Genomic DNA, 26,832 nt, shown 5'->3' on the forward strand with positions numbered 1-26,832 from the left:
GATCAGTTGGGTTTTTATAACCCCATGCTAACAAAGACGACTGAAACTTCTCCCTCCAAGGTCATCAATGGACTTAGTAACCCCAATACCCCTTCTTTGAACCCCACTATTTTTTGTTTGTTTGTTTCTGTAGTCTGTATTCTCCTTAATCTTTTTGCAGCATTTATTACCTGGGGGTCTGCTTTTCTTAGCCAATCCCTCTTAATACAACTATAAATGATGTGAGAAACAAAGGCAGAAGAAAAATTATTAAATTTCTTTTCTACCTTTAGCCCATCGACAAGTCCTTGAAACAGGCAGAGTGACATTCCTTTAGGGACTCAACTGCCTCAAGGTTAATACTTTGCTATGTACAAAAGGCAATCCTAGCCTGTACCCCCCACCCCTCCAGGATATTGTAAGTTTACTTTAATGTAAAAATTATTCTGGAAATTTCCTTTATTTCTAAACCCCCAAGATACATGTTAGCAATCGCCTCCCAAGCACATGGCCCACCAATATAAATCTGAAGGATTCATGACTAAGGTTTTATTAGACCGTAGTAAATGACTTTTCCCAACAATAGCTAGCCCCCTCAAGGTCCCTGAAACCTCACTTCCAAAATTCTTTAGAGACTATGCTATCCCTAACCCCTCCCAAGTTAAAAGTATATAAAGGGCCACTCCTCATGACCCCATTGAAGCTCTTTCTGCCTAGGGGTCCTGTCCCCTGTGCTTTAATAAAAAAATCACCTTTTTGCAGCAAAGACATCTCAAGAGTTGTTTCGTAGCTATCAGTCTTGAACCCTAATGTTCTTTCCTACAACATAAGGACAGACAAGATCCTGGTTTCTCTCTTGACTTCTCCTATCACCTTCATTTTCTCTCACTGACTTTCACTGTGGGCATGGCCCAAGGCTGACTCCCTAATTCACTCTATTTCTTTTCTCCTTTTGAAACTTAATCCACTTTGGCCTGAAGCAGAACTGCAAAGGAGGAAGATTCTTTCCCCCAGCAAAATCTTCCTTTTCAGTGCTTGGTGAGTGGTCCAATTGAGCATCTTGCCTTGGGATAGATTTTAAATTCAAAATGTGGCTATTAGTGTCATATCCCCACCTTAGGGTATTTGCCTTTCTTTTTCCTTCTACCTGAAAGACTCTTCCCTCAGGGATAGCCTCACCCTCTCACCATCCTCCAACTTAACACTCCTCAGGGAAGCTTATATAAGCATGTATATACATGTTTATATAAGCTTATTATTTATTATATTTATTTGTTATTGCGCCTTATATTCGTTTTCCTGACAGAATATATGCTCTATTTTGTTCACTTGATGTCCCAGTAGCCTAGAACAGTGATTGGCACTTAGTAGGTGATTAATCAATATTACTCTAATTGAGTTTAAAAACTTCACTATTATCTACCTTCTTTTTCTTTTTACTGCCAACAGCCTGATCCAGGTTTCCTTTCATGGTAATTAGCTAATTAACATGCTAATTGCATTTCCTTTTCCTCCTCTCTTTAATCCATCTTCTTTACTGTTGGCTGATTTTCTTCCTCAAAACTCACATTTATCTTCTCATTATCCTTCTCGGAAACCTTCACTGTAAGGCCAAGTCAAAATATCTCATAGTGGGACTTGACGTCCTGCTCAATATGACTATCAGTCACGTCCAGCCTCACCTATGCCCATTCCTCTGTCGACTCTAGTCAAGCTGCTATTGACTTTTTTCTTTTACAAAATATTTGTTGACCTCCTACTCTTAGGTCCCATGTGGAATAAAATGAATTTACTGTCAGTTTAGGAAACATAAAGCTAAAGGAATGTAAGTTTAAACAACAACATTTGTTATTAAAGAAGAAATTGAGTCCACAAAAGAAAGACTTAAGTGTATGAGGTCCCCATCACTGAAATGACTCTCATTTGTACCTTTTGTGTCCTGGGAAAGCAAATCATATCTATTTATAACAGTTCAACTTCAACTTACTCTGTGATTGATTCTCTGTCTTTTAAAAGCCACAATTCCTTTTAATAAATGTAAGTAATAAACATTTTGTGTTTGCACAAATATTCTGGTGTGCCTTTCCTCACCTTAGGAAACAATGATTTACAGACTTCACGTGACTTCCCACCCTAAAGTGCTGAAAATCTTCTTCAGCCAGGAGTCAGCCCTTGCCTCAAAACCAAGAGCCAGCTTGAGAGGAAAGCCTGACTATCCTGACTAGCCTTTTCCTAGAGGCCCAGGAAAAGGTTGTAGGGCTTATACTTCGGATTGGTAAAAGAGCTGACATCCTCAACGGGCCAAATGCATTACTGCCATCTCTAAGTGTTCCGCAGTGACATCACTCCTCATCTTAACATCAAGGTTGCTAAGATGATAACGATTTATCCAGCATTTAGGCTTCCTCTCCAATGCTTATGAGATTCTTGTTCAAGAAGTTTTCTGCCAAAAATCCTCTTGTTATTCTTCCCCTCCCCTGAACTTCTACTTTATTTGCTATATCATATACATTAAACATTCTAGAATTTGACATTATTTTTCACTTGAATTTTCTTGGCCTATATTGATCATTGTAGAAATTCCTGAAGACAAATGGTCTTCCCCCAATAGTGGTCACCAAACTTTGCTAATCAATAAGGCCATCAATATAATATTCAATAATTCAGATCCCAAAGCTAAACTCAGATCTGCAAAACCTTAACTACTTATCTAAGGAATTCATATTTTCAAAAAGTCCTTTAAATGATTCTAAGAATTGCCAGATGGGGTATCACTGCTTTACAGTTTACCTGGAGCTTAATAATAACAACAGAATTTCAAAACACCTTTTTACTTAAAAATTATTTAGGTTTTTTTCTTGTGTGTGTTTTTAAAAATTGTTGTTGTCACTGTTCTTTGGTCTTAAATATTTCTTTAGGGGAAGGCATACCACACTTCTTCTCAACTAAAAGTAACATTTTTACAGTCCAGGGGCCTTTTAATTTTTTTGTCACTTATCAAGCCATGGAGTCATAGGGAATGGATTCCAGCAGCTTGGTCTTCTTTTTCTTACGAAGTGTATTTTTCTGGATGGAGCAGGCTGGCACTTTAGTTGAACCCAGGAACATTTCTCTTTGGCTTCCTTCTTCGCATGATTCAGGAAGCTATCTAGACTGTTAGAGTGCTTAATATGCTCAGGACATACATTAGTTCTCTTGACAAAAATCTTGCCCTTGTGTGTTTACAACATTGCCAACAGTATGCTGGGTAACACATGGTAGCATTTGTAGGGTGTTCCTTTTTGAACAGTGCTCTTCTCCTATGTCTATAACGCCTTTCTTGCAGATTGGCATCTATATAGCCAAAGGAATGACCCCATGTTTTCTAAAAGACCTAGAGAATATATGGTGCATGTCTCTCCTCTTCCCTCTGTGTTGGTTATTTTGGCAAATTACTGGAAGATGGTGGGTCTGGCAAAAAGGAAAAATTATTCACTCTTAACTATTAAAAATTCATCACCAAAGCATCCAATTCCAGATATTATTGATCTATCTCTTCAAGGTTTCAGATTCTAGTATTTGATTTTGTGAACACCATATTAATATTGACAAAATTTTTAGAATTCAAAACACCTGAAATTCCACCATATATACCTACATATATTATGCAGAAACAGTCATATCATTTCTCATTTTTTATATCACATTATATCAGATACTTTCTAAATAACATCATCCTTTAAAACAGTGAAAATAATATTACATTGGGGTAGTGATACTATTTAACTTAGTCATTCCCCCACTTTTGGACTTCTTGGGTATTTATCACTTCCCCTATGGTTATAAATATCATAACACATATCTTTAAAATAAACAATTCATTGAATATTGATATAGTTGTACTATATTTTATCTATTTAGAAAATATTTATTCTATTTACAAAATATGCATTTCATTCTTTCTTAAAATGTTTTAAGCTGGACTTCAGTTTTTGTGCTGGTCTCTCTGTTTTGTTTGCTTTCTCATTTTTAGACTTGTAGGACAATCCTCCTCCAAATACACCACTGTAAGGGGCCATGAATTTAAGCTTGTTGGCATATTCTTTTGATTCGTATATTTGGGTTCATCTCCCTATCACTCTATTCTCAGGGAGTACTTTCTAACATCAACCATACAACAGGGAGGAAAATATAAAGGGTACAGATCAGGGTTCTTTAAAGCATGGTCTACAGATCTCTGTAATAGAACAACCTGGAGTACCTGTTAAAAGTGGAAAATCAGGGTGCCTGCGTGGCCTAGTGGGTTAAGCCTCTGCCTTCGGCTCAGGTCATGATCTGGGGTCCTGGTATCGAGCCCCACATCAGGCTCTCTGCTCAGCAGGGAGCCTGCTCCCCCCCACCCCGCCGCCTTCCTCTCTGCCTATGTGTAATCTCTGTCAAATAAATAAATAAATCTTGAAAAAGAAAAGAGGTGGAAAATCACTGATCCTTCAAATTATTCAGATACTGAGGTATAGGGCCCAAGAACATGAAATTTAAACAAGGACTCAAGGTAACTTTTATGCGTGCTCATGTTTAGAAAACCAGGCTTCCCTATACTATGATACTATACAATGAATTTGCAACCTAAAGTTTGGTCCAATTTAAGGTACATCCTAGATTTAAGATACATTTTATTCTATTTCCCTATTAAATTTGTATATATGTTTAATCTCTATCACTAATACAATTCCCCTTCCCTTCTCCCCCAACCCTTTCCCACTAAAGTAACTTGTTTTTAGAAAGTAAGAACATGTCTACTTTATCTCTGCATTTCTGTCATCATTTGAGATTGTTTTGCACTTAGAAACTGTTCATACACATTAGTTGTTTAATTTTTTAACCAGATCCATGCTCTGCTTATAGCTTAGTCTTGAGTATTAAACAAAATTATTTACAAGATTTAGAGTAATTTCCCTCTTTTGCTTTTTCCTTAAAGACACAATACCTGCCTGTGTCTTTAGGACTTTGTTAATAGATTTCTATAGTATCTGGTGGAAATCCACCTATATAATCACATAATATGTGTTGACTAAAATTCTATTGTGTCAGGTGACAATGACTCTCTTCTGGACCAAATTTATGCCAGGCTCCTCTGAATCTTCTTCTCAAGTAAGCTCTGATCTTGGGTTCTTTCTTTGGTCTGCTTAGTCCAGTTTTAGCAAGAATTCTGCTGAGTTAGTTTAGGGAAAATCCTCTTTCCTAGGTATATGGTTGTCCTTGATATTCAATCAAATTCTTCATTCTCCACCCTCCATACCTTATCCCCCTGGCCTGCCTTAGTAAGAATCCTGTTGAATCAGTCTAGTGAGAATTCCCCTAACTCCGGTAATTTTCCATCCACTGATCCCACACTCTGATCCTTGGTTCTAAATCTCTACTTGTCCTTGTTGTATTAGGAGTTGAGCTCTTTCTCTCTCCTGTTCTGGGAAAAAAAAAATAAAGTCCCTCTTGAATAAAGTCTTCCTTACTTTACAAGTATCATGAGATTTTTTTTTCTTTAACACAGGCATTGTAGTATGTTTTAAAGTTAGAATTATGAGAGTAGTCCTTATTCTTGAGAAAGTAGCCTTCTAGAATGGAAGTTTATCTCATCATACATATTTAAATAAAGCAATATAATCAAATCTAAAGCAGAAACATGAACCAAGCCTATCGAAAAATTGTAACTTGGAATGATAATGAAGAATTCCTTTCTCTAGCTCTATCTACATGGGTGAATTTAACTGAATACAAAGACTAGGAATACCTGATTTGAAATGGCTTACTCATGCCAGAAAGTTAGACTTATATGACATCAGGCACAGCCTGTTATAATATCAGGATCTATAGAATACTCATATTTCAGTTTTAGAAACAAAAATATCTTTGATTTATTCTGCCTAATTCCATTTCAATGGTGTTATTACTAGAAAAGCCTTTGCCTATTATCTTTGTATAATAGAGAATAGTAGACATACACAGATACACAGACACACATAAATATACACTTAGGCGTACACACACTCTTATCTCATAAAAATGCATTATCACAGTGGATGTTATCATAGGAAAACCCATACTCCTAATCATTTTCATTACCAAGTAAATATTAAAGAAATTTCTAGTGGCTAAGTGTCCAGAGTATTCTGGGCAGTCACAGTCTCTTTTGCAATTGTCTAAAACCTAAGACAATGAGAAAACACTACTCACCTATTAGAATAGCTAAGATTCAAAACATTGACAAAACCAAATTCTGGTAAGGTTACAATGCAACAGGAACTCTCATTCATTGAGAATACTAAATGACACAGCCATTTTGAAAGGCAGTGTGGAGGTTTCTTACAAAACTAAAGGTACTCATACCGATATGATCCAGTAATCACACTCCTGGACATATACCCAAATGAGCTGAAACTTAAGTCCATGCAAAGGTCTGTAGAAAAATGTTCAGAGCAGTTCTTTTTTTCATTATTCTCAAACTTGGAAGAAACCAGGATGTCCTTCAATAACAACCTGATAAACAAACGACGGTACACATATACGATGGAGTATTATTCAGCAATAAAAAGAAATGAGCTACTTAGCCACAAAAAGACATTTGGAAGAAAGTCAAAAGCTAAGTGAAATATTGCTAAGTGGAAGAATCCAGTATGAACTGGCTATCTTCTGTTTTATTGTAATTATGAGACATCCTTAAGAAGGCAAAATTCTGGAAGTAGCAAAAGGATCCGAAGTGGCCGGGGTTTCAGTGAGCAGAGGGAAGGGCAAATGGGGAAAGCACACAAAATTTTGGGGGTGGTCAAAGTATTCTGTATTTTCCATAAAATGCACTGTACAGTACTATACGTTATACTATACGATACAGCAACAAGGGGAATATGTCATTATACATTTTTCAAAACCCTAAGAATGTGCAATATAAAGAATAAATTCATAAGTAATGGACTTTAATGAATAATAAGGCACCTGCCAATACTGGTTCATTAATTATAACAACTGTACTATACATTTAATACATTTAATACAAGATATTAGTAATAGGGGCAATTATGTTTGTTTCGAGGGAGGATATATAGGGATTCTCCATAGTTTTCACCTAGTTTTTTTGTAGACCTAAAACTGCTCTTAAAAAATTGTTAACTAAACCTGAGAACCAAAGTCCTAATACCAAGCCAAACCAAAACAAGACAAAAAGCCGGGTAAGATAAGACAACTTCTAGAATTGTGACCAAAGGGTATTTTATGCCAGTCGTTGATGGCATAGAAATGAGCATCCCATCCCTCTTGTTACCAGTTATTCTTAAGGTCATAATTATGTTGGTACCTCTGATATTGGAATAAGGCACAGAAGAAATAACCAGAGAATATCTAGGTCCTATTAGCCAGAAACCTATAATTCTGTAATATTTGGTATGGGTTTGAATCAGGGCCCAAAATCTGTTGAACACTTAATTGCTTTTTTATATGATAACTAAGACGACTAACTGGATTTACCCAACCTAGACCAAATATTGAAGTCTGACCTAAGCTATGCACACGTCAGACTATGGGGAGCCCTCGTGACTCTTAGGGCAGATTTTGTCTTATGCCAACTTCCTCAGAGCCCTAGGACAACAAGGACCCTTGCCAGAATTGAAATGTAACCGTGGGTTCTCTAGGAGAGAGTTTCTTTATCATTGTACTCGTAGAAAGGATGGAGAAGATATTTTAGGTTCAATTTTCTAGATACAAAATCACAGATATTGGTCAATCTTTAGTCAAATTCACTTCATGTGAACATTTGGGAGCTAAAGTTTTTTTTTGTTTTTTGTTTTTTTTTCCTTTAAGAAAAACTCTTCTAAACCCAGACTCCAATCACTGAGATGCAGACAAAGCTGGGGACAACTTAGCATTTTCAGAAAGGAAAGTTTCTATTGCTCTCCAGCAGAGCTCCCCTGATAACGGTTTAGAGATGTACTAGGATTCAAGCCCTTCAGCCCTGGAGCTGCTCTGCATTTGATTACCAGTGCCAGCGGTCTCTGGTAGTAAACAGCCTCTGTAGTGTATCACGGGAAGATTGTCCTTTTCTATGTGGGTATGATAAAAAAAAGGCCGAGAAGCACCCGACAAGAGAATCTTCACTAAAGATGGTTTAATCCAAAAGGGTCTGATTGGTGCTTTGCAATTTCCATTGTTCCTACATATCGTCCTATTTTAAACATAACGATAATATCTGCCAAGGAATTATTTCTGAACATATTTCACGTGAAACATACAAGGCATGGGCTGCTACAAAGCTATAAACAATTCAGAGCATTGGTGGTATTCACATAATATCACCTAATTTTACCTCCCAGTTCCATTAATTTTTAAAGACCACAAAACCAAAAGTAGGAATTGTCTCTTACCCTATAAGGAAAACCTCTGCACCTTGTCTCAGGATAAAGCGTCAGGGTCTTCACACAATCCCTCCACTCCGGAACTGAGCAGTTCTTGAAGTGTCTTTACCGGGTCTGAGGGGAAAGAAAAATACATAAATAACCTTGGTATGCTTCAGCTAACATCAACATTCTTTTTCAAGTTGTTCAGATTCCTTTTTTGCCTTTTCATTAAATTGCCACATATCTTGCATCAAACCATCTTGTACAAAATAATCAGCATTTACAGAACACTTAACTTGAAGAAAGAATTTTCTTCCTTTAAATCATTTATAATCTCCCCCTCATCCACGTCTGAATGAATGGTATCTTTCCTTGTTATAACATCATATTAACTATTTTTCATGATTCTTTACTTCCTTTCCCTAGATCACAATTTTATTCTTTGGTTTCATTAGTAATAGCAAATCTTTTCTGTGAAAGAAGTTAAAAATTGTTAGGCTTAGCCAGTCCTGTCTGTGGCTTTGCTAAGACTGTTTTATTGCTCTGCTCTGCTATGAAATAAACTAACACATTTGCTTCCTAATCTCCTATGCCTAATTTTTTTTTCTGACCTAAAAATCTCTACCAGAGCCCTAAGTACCCCATCAAGTCTATAAAAATACTGACCTGAGCCAGTGAAAAAGTGTGCTCTGCCAGCATGTTCTATAAGATAGTCTTCCATCACCACAAAGTTTCAGGCATTCTTTTTTTTTTTTTTTTTTGGAACTAGCAAATAAAATAAGCTGGCTCTGGCAGTTGATCATGGACTGCTCTAATTCGATGAATCCATTTTCTACAGGCTTTAGTTGGCAAGCCTTTTTCCACTGCCTGCAAACTGACTACAGTTCTTTGCAAACCTCCTTTGCAATTCTACCCAAACACCACCCTCTACATCACAAAGAGTTATATGTTACTGAAAACACATTTTAAAGAAGATTTTTATTGGAAATATCTAATTTTGGAGCTCTTTCTTAACTTCCCCAATTTGTTACACATAACGTCTGTTTACCCATGGAACTGATAAGTGAAACCAATGGTGTAGTGCTGTGTCAAGCTCAGAGACGCTAGGAAGACAAGGCTGTGTTCCCAACTCTAAAATATGCTGCTCTTGATCGGCTGGACCTGTCCATTGACTGTGTATGGAGGCACACAGTACAAGATAGAAGTTTGATGGTACTTCGGAACTTTACTTCTAAGAATCTTATTCCATATATCTCTGAAATTCCTTTTTTTAAGATTTTATTTATTTATTTAAGAAAGAGAACAAGCACAAGCCGGGGGGGGGGGGCAGCAAGCAGAGGGAGAGGGAGAAGCAGGGAGCCCCAAGCAGGGCTCCATCCCAGGACCCCGAGATCATGACCTGAGCCGAAGGCAGACGCTTAATTAAGCCACTCAGGCGCCCCCATCTTTGAAATTCTTAAGAGCTCATGGTTAAAGAATGGGGAAGACAGGACAACAAATCTTTCAAGGAGTTTTTTTAAAAAAACAGCAGTTTTTTAAATAAATATAGTCCTTTCCTATTAATTTCATTATTACAGACAGAACAACTACATACTTTATTTGGTTATGGTTATATTTCTGTGAGGTTCTAGAATTGGTGAAAAAAAAAAGAGGCTATGGTAATAATGAGAACAATGTTGTGAGCGATTAACTGGAAAGTGGCATAAGAGCACTTTCTGGGATAATGGAAAATTTCTAGATTTTTTTTTTTTTAAATTTTATTATTAGAGAGAAAAAGAGAGAGCAAGAGCAGAGGGAGAGGGACAAGCAGACTCTGCACTGAGTGCAGAGCCCAAAGTGGAACTTGTTCTCACAACCCTGAGATCATGACCTGAGGCGAAACTAAGAGTTGGACAGACGCTCAACTGACTGAGCCACCCAGTGCTTCAAAAATTCTGCATCTTGATTGGGACAGTGATTATATAAGTAGACACACTTGAAAAAACTCTGGAACTATGCCCATAAAAAAGTACATTTTATTGTAAGTAAATTCAATTGTGAGTAAATACCTTAATAAAAAAATAAATAAAAAAGGACTCAAAGAGACTTTTCAGTTTTGGAATGATTTTCAGAAATCACCTAGTCTTTTTGAAGGAGCCTTTACCTCCATCCTGACCAGTGAAAAATAATTCTTCATTCTTTCATTTATATATCCACTTAACAAAGACTTATTAAGCACAAATGTATCAAGGATAAACACAGTGATAGCATGCTAGGAAAAAAAATGATGGTTAGCAAAAGAAACACAGCCTCTGTTATGGAGCTCAAAGTCTGTTGGAGGAAAATAGACAATTAAAATGGACAAAAACAAAGAGTTATGTCTGTAGCACTGAGAGAAGACCCACGTTCTAGCTAAGGGTTTGCATCAAAACAGAATGAACTATTTTATGCTAAACCCCAAGCTAAACTGAGCTGAAAATATTGGTGTTCACTGAGTCATTAAAAGCTGTTAGAGTGATCAGACTAAAGAAAACTAAATAACATTTTTCTATTAAACCAAGCCTAAATATTCTCCAAATCAAATGAATAAAAACACCAAAATACTATTCATGGCAAATTTCATTTGAACATTGAAGTCTTTTTCAAAACAGAATTTAGGTCTTCCACACCCTACGGCAGCTTATATATACAGCTGTCCATAAGGACAACATGGTGTTAAATGACCCTCTTTCCCATGAGCAAATCCCAGCTGGGAAGACAGGTGCATCTACTTCTGGTGACTCTGCTGCCAACGAGGGATTTGCAGGCTTTCCCAACAACAACATTGTGCATATTCACAATAAATCCAAACTTGTGACAGGTACAGTATTTGATATACAAACAAAGCATAACCACGAATGGACCAGCATTCCAATATAATCTACTTTTAGGTAAATAACAACTCCCTCACTGCCACCCCAACACACTTTTAAATGAAGTCCCTCTGTGGGCAGTCCAATTTCTAAAGCACATGAAAATTGTCCTTTATCTAACTGATATAAAAAAAAAAATCACCTAGTTTCTTTTTATGGCTTTCTAAACTATTTGTCCAAAATTCTTTCCAAAATGGAGGAGGCATTTATAAATCAAAAAGGTGAAAGAATATAATTTAAAAACAAAACATGAACCATATAATTATTGAATTTCTGAGCCTTTTAAAGAGGAATATGCTGTTGTTTATTTTGTGAAACTATCTAGAAGAAAACCAACATGATTTTGTATATTGCTCTAAGAGGAAATATGTTAGAAATAGTGAGTAGTTAAAAAATTAGCTTGGAATGAGAAGGGTGCTTTAAACCAAGACCATGATGGGTAATGAATGCTTTGTATTTAATCAAACAGACATCTACAACACTGTCTATTAATGACTTCTACTGTCTTTCCTAGTCTCTGACCAGACAATTTAGGGTTTGGGTTGCATTCTTCTAGCAGGACCAAAAATAGCCACTAAAACTCTAAAGTAATTAAAAATCTAATTCTCTCAAACGTGAGAACCATTCCATGTATCAACAGAAAATATTATCAGATTGCAGTTCAAACTGTCAGATGTCACTTTTATTACTTTCTAACTCTGGTCAGTGATAACTTCAAAAGAAATCTATTGTTAGTTAGGAATTACAGTTCCTGTTTATGTAGTTTTAACATATTTAATATTTAAGAAAAATATATATTTTGACCAAATAATACATTTTTTAAATCTCATGTTTTATTTTTATTCCCCAACCCAAAAGCTGATGATTAGAATAATTAACACACTGAAACATTTTCCTAGCATTTTATTGTAATTTTTCCTTCCCTAATTTTCACTCTACCAATCTCATTTTAGCTTGGTTTCTGTCCTTTCTTTCTGCCAATGTAAATATCAGCTCCTTGCATTGCCAGTGTCTTAGTCATTCTTTGATATTCCCTGGTATTTTAAGAAATACTCTAAGGAAGAAAAGTGGTGTAGAGTTTGTAAGATTTGAGGAACCTTATAAATACTGGCACTTAAGACTTTCTCAATCTCAATCCATTAGATACATAATTGTGATGTAAAATTCTAGATGATTTTTAATGTTTTTTTTAATATTGTCACAGCTTTCTTCCCCCACTAACTCTCCTTGTGACATCATGAGATGTCACATCATGACATTCAGTCTGCAAGCTTGTATCCAATGATAGACAAGATTTTTCATGTGTTACCTTTTCTTAAGGTAAATTTTAAGCAGCTCCAAACTCAATGGATTTATTAAGAACTAAAATCTATATAAGAACACTGAAACATTTTGAAAGAGGACATAAAATCGTAGGAATTAGTTATTATGACTGAATTATTCTAGAAGCTCAGTTATAGGAATTAGCTTACCTTTCCATCCCTTAGTTGTATATTTAGCTCCTAGTATATGCCCTTCACTGTGCAAGTCTCTATATGTACTTGAATAAAACACGGTCTGTCTTCAAAAGTAACTCATAGCTTAGCCATTGATGGTAAGAAGACATAAACACATAAACAGATAATTTAATGCCATTTGGCAAGTGCTGTGACAAATGCATACATAGCCCTATGGAAAAAAATGTAAGTTGGACACTCAGTTTCCCAGATGAGGTGGGAAGGAGTAGGGTGTGTCCCATAAATAGTGACTAAGATTCTAACTTTGGGACAATATGTGTCACCTAAGTTCTTAAGAAATTGTCCTAATTATTATTGCAGATCTCATCAAATATACATTTGATTTTGCCCTGTTTTTCGTCTGATAACATTTTCTTGAGTATTTAACATGTGATTAGTTCAGGCAGATTTTTCTCACTCATAAAATACACATACCTATAGGCTTATTGTGATATTTAATGAAATAATATATATATAATACTTAATGCAGTACCTGGCATACAGTATTGCCCTCCCCTAACAGAAAGAAAGAAAGAAGAGAGGAAGAAAAAAGGAAAAGAAATCTCAATCATTTTTTCTTTTTTTTTTTTTTTAAGATTTTATTCATTTATTTGACAGATAGAGTTCACAAGTAAGCAGAGAGGCAGGCAGAGAGAGAGAGAGGCAGAAGCAGGCTCCCCGCTGAACAGAGAGCTGAATGCGAGGCTCGATCCCAGGACCCTGGGATCATGACCTGAGCTGAAGGCAGAGCCTTAACCCACTGAGCCACCCAGGCACCCCGAAAGCTCAATCATTCTTACTGAAGATTTGGCTTATCATTGTTAACTTTGCCTTTGGGCAAAGTTTTCATGTGAAAGATTTGGGGTTAGTTATTCACAGTTTTTCATCCTTTAGAAGTCACCCCATTCATCTAAACAGGTTGCTTGGTATTTATATTTGAAGGGAGAACTAAAAATTCCTTTAAGACTAAGGGCTCACATGGGGCATTCATCTGTAGCTAGAAGTCATTTCTCAAAAGAAATGGCTGAGTTAAAGAGATATCCAAGGTTTCCATAGAGATCCAAGGATAAATTCTCTGGATCTGTATATTCCTCTTAATTATATTGGATGGATATTTTATAAAAGACTGAAATGGACCAAAAGGAGACTGAGCAACTTTAATGGAATGGAGATATTAACCAGCACCCACTTCTTGGCTATCTGTTTCTTCTGGAGGGCAATTTGAGCTGCATTACAAAGCTATAAATTCTAGATTACTGTTAAAAATTAAAATGATACTTATCCAAAGACCTACAAATTCCTTTTAGTGGAGGAAAAACTAATTTCTCTCGCCGTATCTCCCATAAAGGAAAAAGTCCAGTTTTGCATCTATTTGTAGATTCATTTCAACATTCCTGACTCAATTGTGCATGTGTGGTATTTTGACTTCCCTTCTGAGTCAGTTGATAACATCTTATTCCTTTCTTTATTAATAACTGAGTGAAATAATTTAAAAATACCTGGAAATAAAAATACCTAGGAATAAACCTAACCAAAGAGGTAAAGGAGCTGGACTCAAGGAACTACAGAACATTCATAAAAGAAACTGAAGAAGACACAAAGATGGAAAAGCATTCCATGCTCATGGATCAGAGGAATAAACATTGTTGTTAAATTGTTAAATTATTAAAATGTCTATACTGCTTAGAGCATTCTATACTTTCAATGCCATCCCAATCAAAATTGCACTGGCATTTTTTCAAACAATCCTAAAATTAGTATGGAACCAGAAGAGACCCCGAATTGCTAAGGAAATGTTGAAAAGAGGAAACAAAACTGGGAGCATCATGTTGCCTGATTTCAAGCTTTACTACAAAGCTGTGATCACCAAGAGAGCATGGTACTGACACAAAAATAGACACATAGACCTGTGGAACAGAATAGAGAGCCCAGATATGTACCCACAACTCTATGGTCAAATAATCTTTGGAAAGCAAAGGAAAAAATATAGAGTGGAATAAAAACAGTCTCTTCAATAAATGGTGTTGGGAAAATTGAACAGCTATGAATAGAAGAATGAAACTCAACCATTCTCTTACACCATACACAAAGATAAACTCGAAATGGATAAAAGATCTCAACGTGAGGCAGGAATCTATCAAAATCCTAAAGGAGAACATAGGCAGTAACCTCTTCAACACTGGCCACAGCAACTTCTTTCAATATGTCTCCAAAGGAAGGAAACAAAAGCAAAAATGAACTTTTGGGAATTCATCAAGATCAAAAGCTTTTGCACAGCAAAGGAAACAGTCAACAAAACAAAGAGGCAATCCACGGAATGGGAGAAGATATTAGCAAATGACACTACAGACAAAGGGCTGATATCCAAGATCTATAAAGAACTTCTCAAACTCAACACTCAAAAACCATATAATCACGTAAAAAAATGGGCAGAATACATGAACAGACAATTCTCCAAAGAAGACATATAAATGGCTAATAGACACATGAAAAATGTCCATCATCATTAGCCATCTGGGAGATTCAAATCAAAACCACATTGAGATACCACCTTATACCAGGTAGAATGGCCAAAATTAACAAGACAGTAAATAACAAGTGTTGGAGAGGATGTGGAGAAAGGGGAGCCCTCTTATACTGTTGGTGGGAATGCAAGCTGGTGTAGTCACTTTGGAAAACAGTGTGGAAATTCCTTAAGAAATTAAAAATAGAGTTTTCCTATGACCCTGCAATTGCACTACTGGGTATTTACCCCAAAGATACAGTTTTATTGAAAAGAAGGGCCATCTGTACCCAAAAGTTCATAACAGCAATGACCACAGTTGCCAAACTATCGAGAGAGCCAAGATGCCCTTCAAAAGATGAATGGATAAAGAAGATGTGGTCCATATATACAATGGAATAGTATGTCTCCATCAGAAAGGATGAATACCCAACTTTTGTATCAAAATGGACGGGACTGGAGGAGAGTATGCTGAGTGAAATAAGAGAAACAGAGAGAGTCAATTATCATATTGTTTCACTTACTTGTGGAGCATAAAGAATAACATGGAGGACATTGGGAGAAGAAGAAGAGAAGTGAGTTGGGGGAAATTGGAGGGGGAGACCAACCATGAGAGACTGTGGACCCTGAGAAATAAACTGAGGGTTTTGGAGGGGAGAGGGGTGGGGGGTTGGGTGAACCTGGTGGCGGGTATAAAGGAGGGCACGTATTGCATGGAGCATTGGGTGTGATGCATGAATAATGACTCTTGGAACACTGAAAAAATAAAGTTTAAATTAAAAAAATAACTGAGTGAAATAATTTTCTTTTTCTTTTCATACTTAATAATTTTGAGTCCACCCTTCTAAAAATTATCCTTTTACAATTATATTTTTTATGTTTTTGCTTTTATTTCCCACAATAATTCAAAAAAAATAACCTAAGTTGTTCCTGGATCTTCTAGACCAGTATTTATAGTCATATACTCTCATATGAACCCAGCGTTCATGTTTGCAAATAGAATGGTACCAGGAAATGTTAAAAATAGAGACTTAGAGGGCACCTGGGTGGCTTAGTCAGTTAAGCATCTGCCTTCGGCTCAGGTCATGATCCCAGAGTCCTGGGGTTGAGTCCATGTCAGGCTCCCTGCTCAGTGGGGAATCTGCCTCTCCTTCTCCCTCTGCCCCTTCCTTCCACTTGTGTTCTCTCTCTCTCTCAAAATAAATAAGTAAAATCTTAAAAAAGAGAGAGAGAGAAAGCCAATGATGATACTCTACCAAGAGAGTTTCCACAAGCAAAACATTAGGAGAATGGTCATTTTACTACACACCATATTGTCATACTGGATACAAGAATCTGTATGTGCCATATTCATATAGTGAACAAATATTTCATTTTAACAAAACTTTACCTACTACATTAAAAACCAATATTGTGAAATTGAATTTCTCACATTTGTAGATTTGTTTGTATTTTATTTGTAATTACGTTTTGTAAGAGATATAAGCATAAGACATTTATACTGGTATCATGTTTGCATATTTTTAAGTAACAATGTAATAAAAATGATTTCAAACCTAGGGCTCAAAGAGAAGATTTTTGTCCTTGTTTTTGCTTTTCCCTTAAAAAGATACTATATATTATGCAAGTCTGAGAAAAACTGACCTAAAAGATTGTAGAAAATGTGTATTTCGAATTTTGTATTTGTGGAAATGTATTATCTAAAAGATAAAGCTCTGTGTCCTGAATGAGTTAATTTATTTAAATTTCATGATCATCTTTAATTCATCCTGACTTCCCATCAGATGATGTACTAAAAGAATAAAAAGGCTTAAAATAAACGGCATTGTTTAAAAACAAAAAACAACAACAAAAAAAAACAGTCCTCCTGGAGCTTTGAAAGCTCTGCTGTATAGCTGCAAAATACCATTCATCTTTTCAGAGTCTGATATATTATTAATTTCAGTTTAGCAATATTAGAATCAGACTATAAGATTATTTGCAAAAGACTGCAAGGAGAGACGAATTTATGCTGTATCCAATTTTAAACCCAACCAGAAAGGAAATATACCAAATTTCTGTTGTTTAAACTGATGGGAGTCATTTCGTAGTCTTCTAAAAACCAGCTGCACCTTGAAAAATTATAGTTATTAAGTGGGAAGGAAGTTTTAATTATTTAAAAAACACATTTCTTTCTGCATATTATTCATTTAAAAGTGCCTTCTTTTTTTAGAAATCAGCCTTAAAATTGTGTACCTGAGTTAACTCTTTTGGGGATCTAACAGTACTCTTGGTAGTGGTGAAGAAAATGCTAAATACACTTAACTCGACCACCAGACAGAGCAAGGGAAGATTCTGGGTGTGGCTTTGAACGCTTTGGCAGGTGTATAGGAGGTTCTACAGTGTGGGATGTAAGCTTGAAGACTTTTGATATTCACTTGGTGACTGAGAAATTCCCAGCATTTAGTAGATCAGGGACACATGCATCATTCTTTTTGACTAATTTATCCCTAGTTCCTGGCATACGGTAGTAAATGAAGAACAGTCAGAAGAAAGGCAGGCAGGGAAAAACCACACAGCCTCCAGCCCTGCCCTGAGAGGAAACCAACCTTAAAAGGATTCTACACGACCCTGGAAGGAACCATCCACCCTTTCCCAAGTGAACAACTATCTGATAGGTAAATGAGGAAGTGGACAAAAATCTGATTGGGTGGCAGGCGCATGGAGGATTAATCAAAACCGCCTACCCAAAGAGCCCATAAAAACCCTTTGATTTAAATCCAAATTGGCAACCCTCTTGGGACTCTTCCCTCTTCAGGAGGTTTGTACTATAGCTCAATAAACTGCTTTGCTGCCCATCACTCTTTGGTCTATCTCTTCATTCTTAGAAGCAGCAGAAAAGAAATTCTGCAACAGTAGGCATTCAGTATATGAATTAATGGTGTTTATAGCTAGAAGTATTCAACCAAGACAGCATGCTCATGTTCAAAGATTTTTAAAAACAGAGTCAGTGATAATATATGCAGCTCAAAGACATTATATATGAAATATGCATATATTTCATACTATATATATAAAAAACACACATATATACATATATATGCATATATATGGTACATTTGTTGTTTTGTTTTTATTTTGTCTTATGGAGCTAGGAAAACACTGATAAATATACCATGCACTAGTACACTTTCCATTTTATTTCTTAGTGGATGTCCTTCTGTAGTAGGGTATTTTGCTATTAAACTAAGTGTTGACTTTTTTCAATTTCTTTTAGTTCTGTTTTTCTACTATATATAAGTAGAAAAGAGTGCTTTCTCTATGCCTCAGGGTATGGTTGATTCAGAGAGAACAAAGAATCACATTTTTGGCCTTTGAGCAATTAATTTGACCTTTGTAAGTCAACAGTGCAGACAATAGTCTTTAAAACCAAGGCTTTGAATTTCAAGTACCAGCAGCAAGAAGAAAAAAAAAAAGTCCAAAAGCATGGATTTAAATATCAAGAGCCAAATCCTAGAGGACTTGGAACAAGAGTTTGGGAAAACAGTGGGGAAGAGTGGGGAAAAAATAAGTGATGCCCTAGAAGCAATTTTCCTATAAAACAGAGAGAAGATAAAAATCCTTTTTGGACTAGAAAAGGAGAGGTAGGGAAAGGAGAATAAAAAACGTATAGGTGGGCCTCTTCTCTGAACGTATGTGAGAACTGAAACTCTGGAGTTCGGTGACAGAAATTCCCCCAAATATTTAGTAGCTCTTGCACTGGTGACTCCTCAACATCTACTCTAGAACTTGACAAAAGAACAACACTGGTGGTTGTTATTTACCCTCCATTGAACTAGTTGGCTGCAGTAGGTAGAAGTGTCAGCAGGGTAGATCTAAATAAAGAGAAGGCTGGGGCACCTGGGTGGCTCTGTGGGTTAAGCCTCTGACTCTTGGTTTTGGCTCATGTCCTATGATCTGATGGGTCCTGAGATCCAGGTCCCCCTTCTGCACCCTGTGTTGGGGGTCTGTGCTCAGGGCTCAACAGGGAATCTAAAGATTCTCTTCCTCTGCCCCTCCCCACTCTTGCCTGTGTTTATGCTCTCTCTCTCTCTCACTCTTTCTCTAAAATTAATCTTTTAAGAAAATACTTAGAGAGAGAGAGCGAGAAGGCCTGAGGTGAACACCTATCCTACCCAAGCTTTCTTTCGCTCTCATAAGGTCTGGAGGAAATAAAAGAAATTCCCAAGACCATGACTGAGGAACAAACGAGAGTAAAACGTTGAGGATCAGTGAGCCTCGACTGTTACTCCAGCTTGAAGGGAGGGGATTCCATAGGTAAACAAAAGTCTGCAGGATGGGCAGCTCTATCTAGGGATGGGGTGGAGAGTTCTAAATCGCAGAGGACCACAAAGTCGGTAAAAGCCCAACAGAGTCTAGGTGTTCAGTGGCAGCACTCTGTAGTCCCACAGAACAACTTCCATGTTTTCAATGTCTACAGGACAGAAGTCAAATGACAACCAAGACGGCAGATGACAGAGAGGCAACCACTGATCAGACATCCTGATTCTAGCACAATACGTAAGAATTCAATGGGAAGAAGGCAACGGGTAGAAAAAAAGTGGTTATAGAAAATCCTGAACTGAACCAAAAGTGAATGAGCTTGAGACAAGAGGGGACAAAGTTACCTTCCACTAGCAAGATTAGATTTTCTGCTGCCAATCAAAGAAGGACCAGAGCGTTGACTTATACTTAGTAGTAGACAAATCACAATTATTTTTTTATGTACTTGAATCTGTGACTTGTTACATTTCCTTCTCAGTCATATATTCTTCAGACAAAGCTAATCCATATAAAAATATGCTTTCGTACAAGTGCACAACAGTCCACATTAATAATCAAATAATAACCAAGAGGTAGGAGAAGAGATTATTCTGCAACTACTAGATGCCTAGTATTTGGCATAATTCTTGACATAAAATACACATGGATATTTTTTAATAAGTAATTGAAGAATAAGTTAATCATTGTCAATACACATCTGGATAAGAATAATAAATGTTAACATTACTGAGCACTTAGTTCCTACTCAACTTTGCCTGTACCACCTTATTGAATCCTCACCTATATAGTCATATCATTATTCTTATTTTAAAAAGTAGATAGTAGGAAACTGTGGCTTATAGGGAGTTACATAATTTACCCAAGGTCCCAGAGCTAGTAAGTAGCAGATCTGGGTATTTAAAGGTATGTAATCCAAAATATTGCAATGCTGAATCTTGATTTAAAAAATTGTTTTTGATGATTCGAAGCAATTTGGAAAATTGGTTCCACACTACCCTTTGCTTTTATTTGTTATTTACAGTTTTTGTTTTAGTGCCCTCACTTAGCATCATAGCATTGTAGATCTGGAGCAGGGACACTTGACGGATCACCCAGTTTAGTGGTTCAGTCTCCTACTTAAAAAATGATGGAACTGACTCATTCAAGGACATAGAGAAAACCAGTAGCTCTTCCTTTGGGAAAAACCTCTCTTGCTCTACTCCTTTCCCTTGGATGTTTTCTTTTTATTTTTCTCACCCATTTTAATAATTGTTAAAAGAGCTAGAAAGGTGAAGAGCAGTGTATTTAGGAGTATACGGCATTGGGAGCATGAGATCAGTCAATGAAGGCTGAAGTTAAAATCGGTAAAGCAAACCCCTCTACATAAACACGGTACAATAAACAATATCTAAAGCTATGTTTTTCGGGTGCCTAGAGGCTCAGTCAGTTAAATCTCTGCCTTTGGCTCGGGCCATGATCCCAGGGTCCAGGGACCCAGCCCCACATCCAGGATCCGGTCTTAGCGGGGAATCAGCCTCTCCCTCTGCCCGTCCTGCCACTCCTCTCTCTCCCTCTCTCTCAAATAAATAAACAAATAAATAAATCTTTAAAGTTAAAATAAAGCTCTGTTTTTAAAGAGCTTGCTAAATCCATCCATTGTAAAGGAATTCTTTATAAAGGCATAAATTTTACTATCTTGGACCTCTAAGCTATTTTATTGCAAAGCAGATTTTCCTATTTTGAAGATCTATTTTGTATATATTCTATTTTAATGTTCTAGGCCAACTTGCATATTACCCAAAATGAAAAAAAAAAATCAATTCTGTTTGAAACACTACATAGACCTACCAAATGCCATTCACACAGTTAGTGTTTTCTAGTCTGTCAATCAAAATGTGTTTTTGTTGTTTACTTTTCAATCAGCTTACTGAAAAGGTGTGGGTGGACAAATAGATGTACTCAAAATTGATGATTCAATGGACTGTGCATGAGGAGAAACAATATCTTTAAAATGTTGAATAGGGTTCACAACCACCCATTCTTTAAAACTATTAGACACCAAAGTACATTGACAAATGAGTCTAATAGTCTTTCTGCAGTGGTCACCACAGAGGAATTGGTAATGCACTCTATTATTTTGTTAGACATGCACTTCTAGTGACATTATAGTGCCCATAAAATGGTCTGATAACTTACAATCGGGATAAAGCCAAAGTAATACATTACAGACTTCATAAAAATGTTTCTCTGGGCCTTACTCTCACATTATTATAGGATCTCACTGTATCATCCTTCCTTTCTTCTGTCTAGTCATCTCATTTCATTTTTCTTATGATCCTTAAATTGTTCTTGCAACTATTTTTCAGGTAAAGACTCAGGTACCTCCCTCTCTCTCTCTCTCTCTCTGCCTGCCTCTCCATCTACTTGTGATTTCTCTCTGTCAAATAAATAAATAAAATCTTAAAAAAAAAAAAAAAAGACTCAGGTACCATTTTCGTACATGGTCAACGATTGCTTGGCCTGTAGCAACAAATGTGAAGCCAGGCCAAGGATGTGGGCACAATGGGGACAACCTGAGAGTAGTTTCACCAAGGATATCATTTTATCCTCACCTCTAGGTCTACTCCCTGACATGATGACTTTTTAAGCACCTTTAATTTACGTCCTTCTTTCCCTTTTTCCAAAGGGCTAAACTGTCAACCTCCTTACCACATAGAAGGTTAAAATCAGACCAGCATTCAAAAGCACATGTGCTCATAAGTGGGAGAAATCTTAAACATAAAAAGCATTTGCCAGTGTCTTAGCTTTTGCTCCTCCTTTTGAGTTATGCATTAGGATTCTTTGATGAGTCCTAAAGCTTGAATAATTAATGAAAACATGGATGTGATCAAACAGTTTGAAAGTAATTGGCCAATCTGCTCCTTTTATCTTCTGCAGACAGAATTATTTACAGAACTACAATAGTCACTTAAGAGAGGCTTTCTGAAAATTCAGAAGAAAGTCTTTCTCTTTTTTTCTTTTCTTCACATATCGTCATCTCCCTTTATCTTTTTTCTTTTTCTTCTTCGCCTCATCTTAGATTTCCTTCATTTTCCGTAATTCCATTTCATCAATTAAAATTAAATGTGGATTTTAGTGATGAAATAAATTGCTCAACATTGCTCCAAAAACTAAGGATGCCATTATTTCATAAAAGAAGTCCAACATAAAAGTTGGAATTCCAAAATTTTGTTTTGGATGGGATATTAATGTTTTTTTAATGGGGTGAGTAGATTTTTGCATAGAATTTTTTTTTTAAGATACCACAACCCTAAAACAGTTCACAGAACTTCAAAACTGTCCATACTATTCCCCCTTTAAAGGAAAAACCCAAAAAGCTGTCAATGTTTAATAGGACAAGAAAGATCATGTTGTGTATCTTTCAACATCAGTGGCTTTTGTAAAGCTGCAGGCCCCAGAATTGATATGTGACTTGAGGCCACCAGCTTATGGGCAAGTTACGATATTTTCTGAACTCTAAACCATAAAAACAACACATAACTTTGTCCACTGACATTAGAAAAATGCTCAATACTTACTTAAGATATTGTGCTTACTCAAGATAAACACTTAGAGCTGATAACTTGAATTCTAAGCGCTGTCCAGTAGAAGGAAGCCAGCAGCATAAATGTCAGTATTCTTTGGATTTATTTACTATTATGAATTGTTAGGGGGTAAATTGTGTTCATCCAGAATTCTTCTGTTCAAGTCCTAACTCCCAGTATTTCAGAAACTAATCTTATTGGGAAGTAAGGTTGTTGTTCATGTAATTAGAAAAGAATGAGATCACACTGAGGTAGGGTAGGCCCTTAATCCAAAATGACTGGTGATCTTATAAATGGGGAAATTTGAACACAGAGACACAGACAGGGAGAACCCCATGTGAAGATGAAGGCAGAGGTCAGCACAAGGCAACAGAAGCCAAGGAGCAAGAGATTGCCAGCAAAACTCCAGAAGCTATACGAGAGGCATGGAACAGATTCTTCTTCACAAACTTCTAAAAGAACCAACTCTGCCAACACCTTGATCTCAGACTTTCTAGCCTCCAGAACTGAGACAATGAATTTCAGTTGTTTGAGCCACCCAATTTGTGACTCCCTTTGTTATGCCAGCCCTAGCAAATTAATACAGTTTTAAATAGGAAGGTGTATAAAATCTGATATGATATGCACAACACATAGCATGTATATTTATTTGTGATTATGAGGAGATAAAATTTTCCATCATCCAGTAATTATATCTGAATTGGCAATTCAAAACTTTTAGAATCACTTTTGAATCACATTTATATCCTCCTTTGGAGAGTAAGCCTCATAATGAATAATTTACATTTTAACATCTGGGTCAAAATCACATCAAATTCTAGGAGTCTACCAAACAGTGATAACAAGAACCTTCAACGTAGCTTCAAGAACTGATTAAAGTACTCTTCATGGCCATTTCAACCTGGGCCTCATATTTTGTAGCTGAGATTACTGCAGGAGGAGATCCAGGTTTTATGTGACCTGCACCTTACAAAAGTTTGGGATCCCTATGTAAGAAAAGAAGACAAGATTACAAATTAAAAATTAGATTCATATGGAATGAGCCCATGTAAATAATTGGCCCTGAAGCTTGGTCTTGATTCACATCACCTGAAATCCACCTCTGTTGATAAGACAATGACAACAGAACCCCAAAACAATACAATCAGATTCACAGAGATGAAGTGATGCTTATATCAACACCATTTTGCTGGCCTATAACTGCGAAAAAGAAGTAGAAACACAGGGGAAGGACAATGATGCTGAAAGATACTGCAAATGTCCTTGACAGATCAGTCTTGTCTAATTTCCTGTCAGTCTTTCTCTACAAGCAACTGTACTGTATAGACAACGAGTAGGACTTTGTCAATGAAAAGTCAGATTAATAAGCTGGCCACTTTGGCAGTCTAATGCTAGTAGTAAGTCAAAATAGTATTGAAGAATGAACCAACTTACTGATTAGAAATTTTCCGTATTCCAGGGGTAGATCCCATAGACACAGCTTCATATAACGACATCTCCATTCTGTTACATTCCCTTTCCCTCTGCACAGTATTCACTGCCAAGCTTTTTACTATCATCTCAAGAACCTGAGCTATGGCTGTGTTTATGACCCTGTCCACTATAGTTCCTCTCTCTGGTTATCCTCACTCTCTTGTCTTCCCAGTAAATGTCTATGTGGTTTAGCCCTACACCTTAAAATAATGGGCTGAGCATCCATTTCTTTACATTACCCTCTATTACTCCTGGATAGCTATGCTCTTGAACCCATAAGTGTGATACATATTCAAAGAAGAGGCATACTTTTAAAAGTCTCTACCTTTCTCTCCTATTTATTTCCCTCACATACAACAGCAACCTCTACTCATATTCTTTCTCAATTATCTTCAAACATCTCATCCAGTTATGGTGCACTCAGGACTTCTTTCTTCCTTCTCTGGATCTGTATAATCAAATAAATGATCAGCCAAAGGCAGAATCTTTCTAGGAGAACAGTGTGGGGAAAGGAAATTTAAAAACACCTTTACCTCCAGGTAGAAGGGAAGATGGGGAACACTCTAGGTTGAATGAAAGTGAAAATACGTGTTCCTTCTTTTTTCAAAACTCTAATACTCTCAGAGACTCCAGGAAAACCTTCCTAGTGACCCACTAACCCCTATTTTTTTCTTAAAGATTTTATTTATTTACTTACTTACTTATTTCTATTTGAAAAAGAGAGAGATAGAGAGAGAGAAAAGGAAACAGAGGAGGGACAGAGGGAGAGAGAGAACCTCAAGTTGATTCTGCGCTGAGCGCGGAGCCCCATGCGGGGCTCAATTTTGCAACCCTGAGATCATAACCTGAGTCGAAATCAAGAGTCAGATGCTCAAGCAACTGAGGTACCAAGATGCAACCCTCTCCACTACTAATTCATTAGTCCTCCTTCCTTTTTTCCCCCCCAAACCTCTGTATCTTTAACAAATTGTACTTATGTTTAAGTCTATTTCTGCCAAAGAGTAAAAACTTCTTAAATCAGGGTTTCTAATATTCTCAGTGCTTAGCACAGTAATAGGCACATAATACATTCTCAGGTAATGTTTATAATAAAGTAAAATATCTTTACAGGTTATTCCCAATGTGTTTATTCCTTGGGCCATGTTTCTTTACAACAGGATAACTGGAAATGTAGTATGCTATCTTTTAGAGTGACTGGCATATAGTAGTTTCTCAATAAATGTTAATTGACTGAAAAAATAATTACAAGATTTGAGTTTGTGAATAATTAACCCCTGTAAATAGGCTTTCTGGTCCTAAGTAGAACTCATTGCAGATTTCTGAACCCAGAAAGTGCCTGACATAGATTTATTAATTAACCGAAAATAACTTAGCCATCCTTCATTTTTTTCACAGAAATTAAGGACATTTAGACCTCCCTCACACACACACATATATATATATATATGTATGTATGTGTATATATTTATATATATATAAATATATATATAAATTTGTCACACAGATTTCTAAACAAATGGAAAGACTAACATCACTGTAGGTAGTTGCCAGTTTTCACCATGTTTCACTTAACACTTGACAGTTCCATTCCTTTGATGTTACCAGGTAGAGGCTCTACTTCAGTTATGAAAATGAACAGTGAGGAAGAGCAAGCGGCAGAGGGAGGAAGAAGGTAAAGGCTTTGAAATAGGAGGTGCTTAGAAGATCCAGAGAAGAGCAAGGATATTTGACAGCTTCCCAGAATATAGAGAGGGTTTGGTGGACAGGGCTAAATCTGTATCAGATCTTTCAGACTATGATAAGAGGTTTGAATTTTATTCTAAAGTTTAATGAGAAGTCATTAAAAGTTCAGGAGGGTGTAAGGCACCAAGCTGGATCCACTAGACCCAAAGAGTGGAGGCTACAGTGAGATTAACTATTATGGGAAACACTAGATTAGACCAATGAGTTGGAAGGGTGCTCAGATAGGTTGGAAAGGTCTAGAGGGCAATAGTCTTTGGCAGAGATTCCTGTTCACTCATGTTAATATCTTCCACCTCCACTCTTACTCCACACCCTTCCAAATGTACACACTGATTAGCAGGACTGAGTAACTGAAAAATATGTATGTATGAATTCTGACTGGAAGTCCCATGGCAGCATCTTATCAGCATCAACATATAAAGATTGCCTAATTTGTATATCCTATAAAATCTACAGCCAGATGTGCAGGAATAGCAGAGTCAAATATGCACTAATTATATTTATACACTGAAAACATACCGA

At 36.6% G+C, this 26,832-nt stretch overlaps 1 protein-coding gene across 1 annotated transcript in view; it reads right to left on the reverse strand.

Annotated features, from left to right (window-relative positions):
• B3GALT1 (beta-1,3-galactosyltransferase 1) overlaps window positions 1-26,832 on the reverse strand; it is a 531,180-nt gene that overhangs the window by 336,868 nt on the left and 167,480 nt on the right. Inside the window, exon 2 of the mRNA XM_082690942.1 lies at window positions 8,367-8,471. The gene's annotated coding sequence lies outside the window, so the exon portion shown is untranslated. The remainder of the gene's footprint in view (window positions 1-8,366; window positions 8,472-26,832) is intronic.

Source organism: Mustela nivalis, assembly GCF_964662115.1.
Source record: "Mustela nivalis genome assembly, chromosome: 11".
NCBI lineage: Eukaryota > Metazoa > Chordata > Mammalia > Carnivora > Mustelidae > Mustela > Mustela nivalis.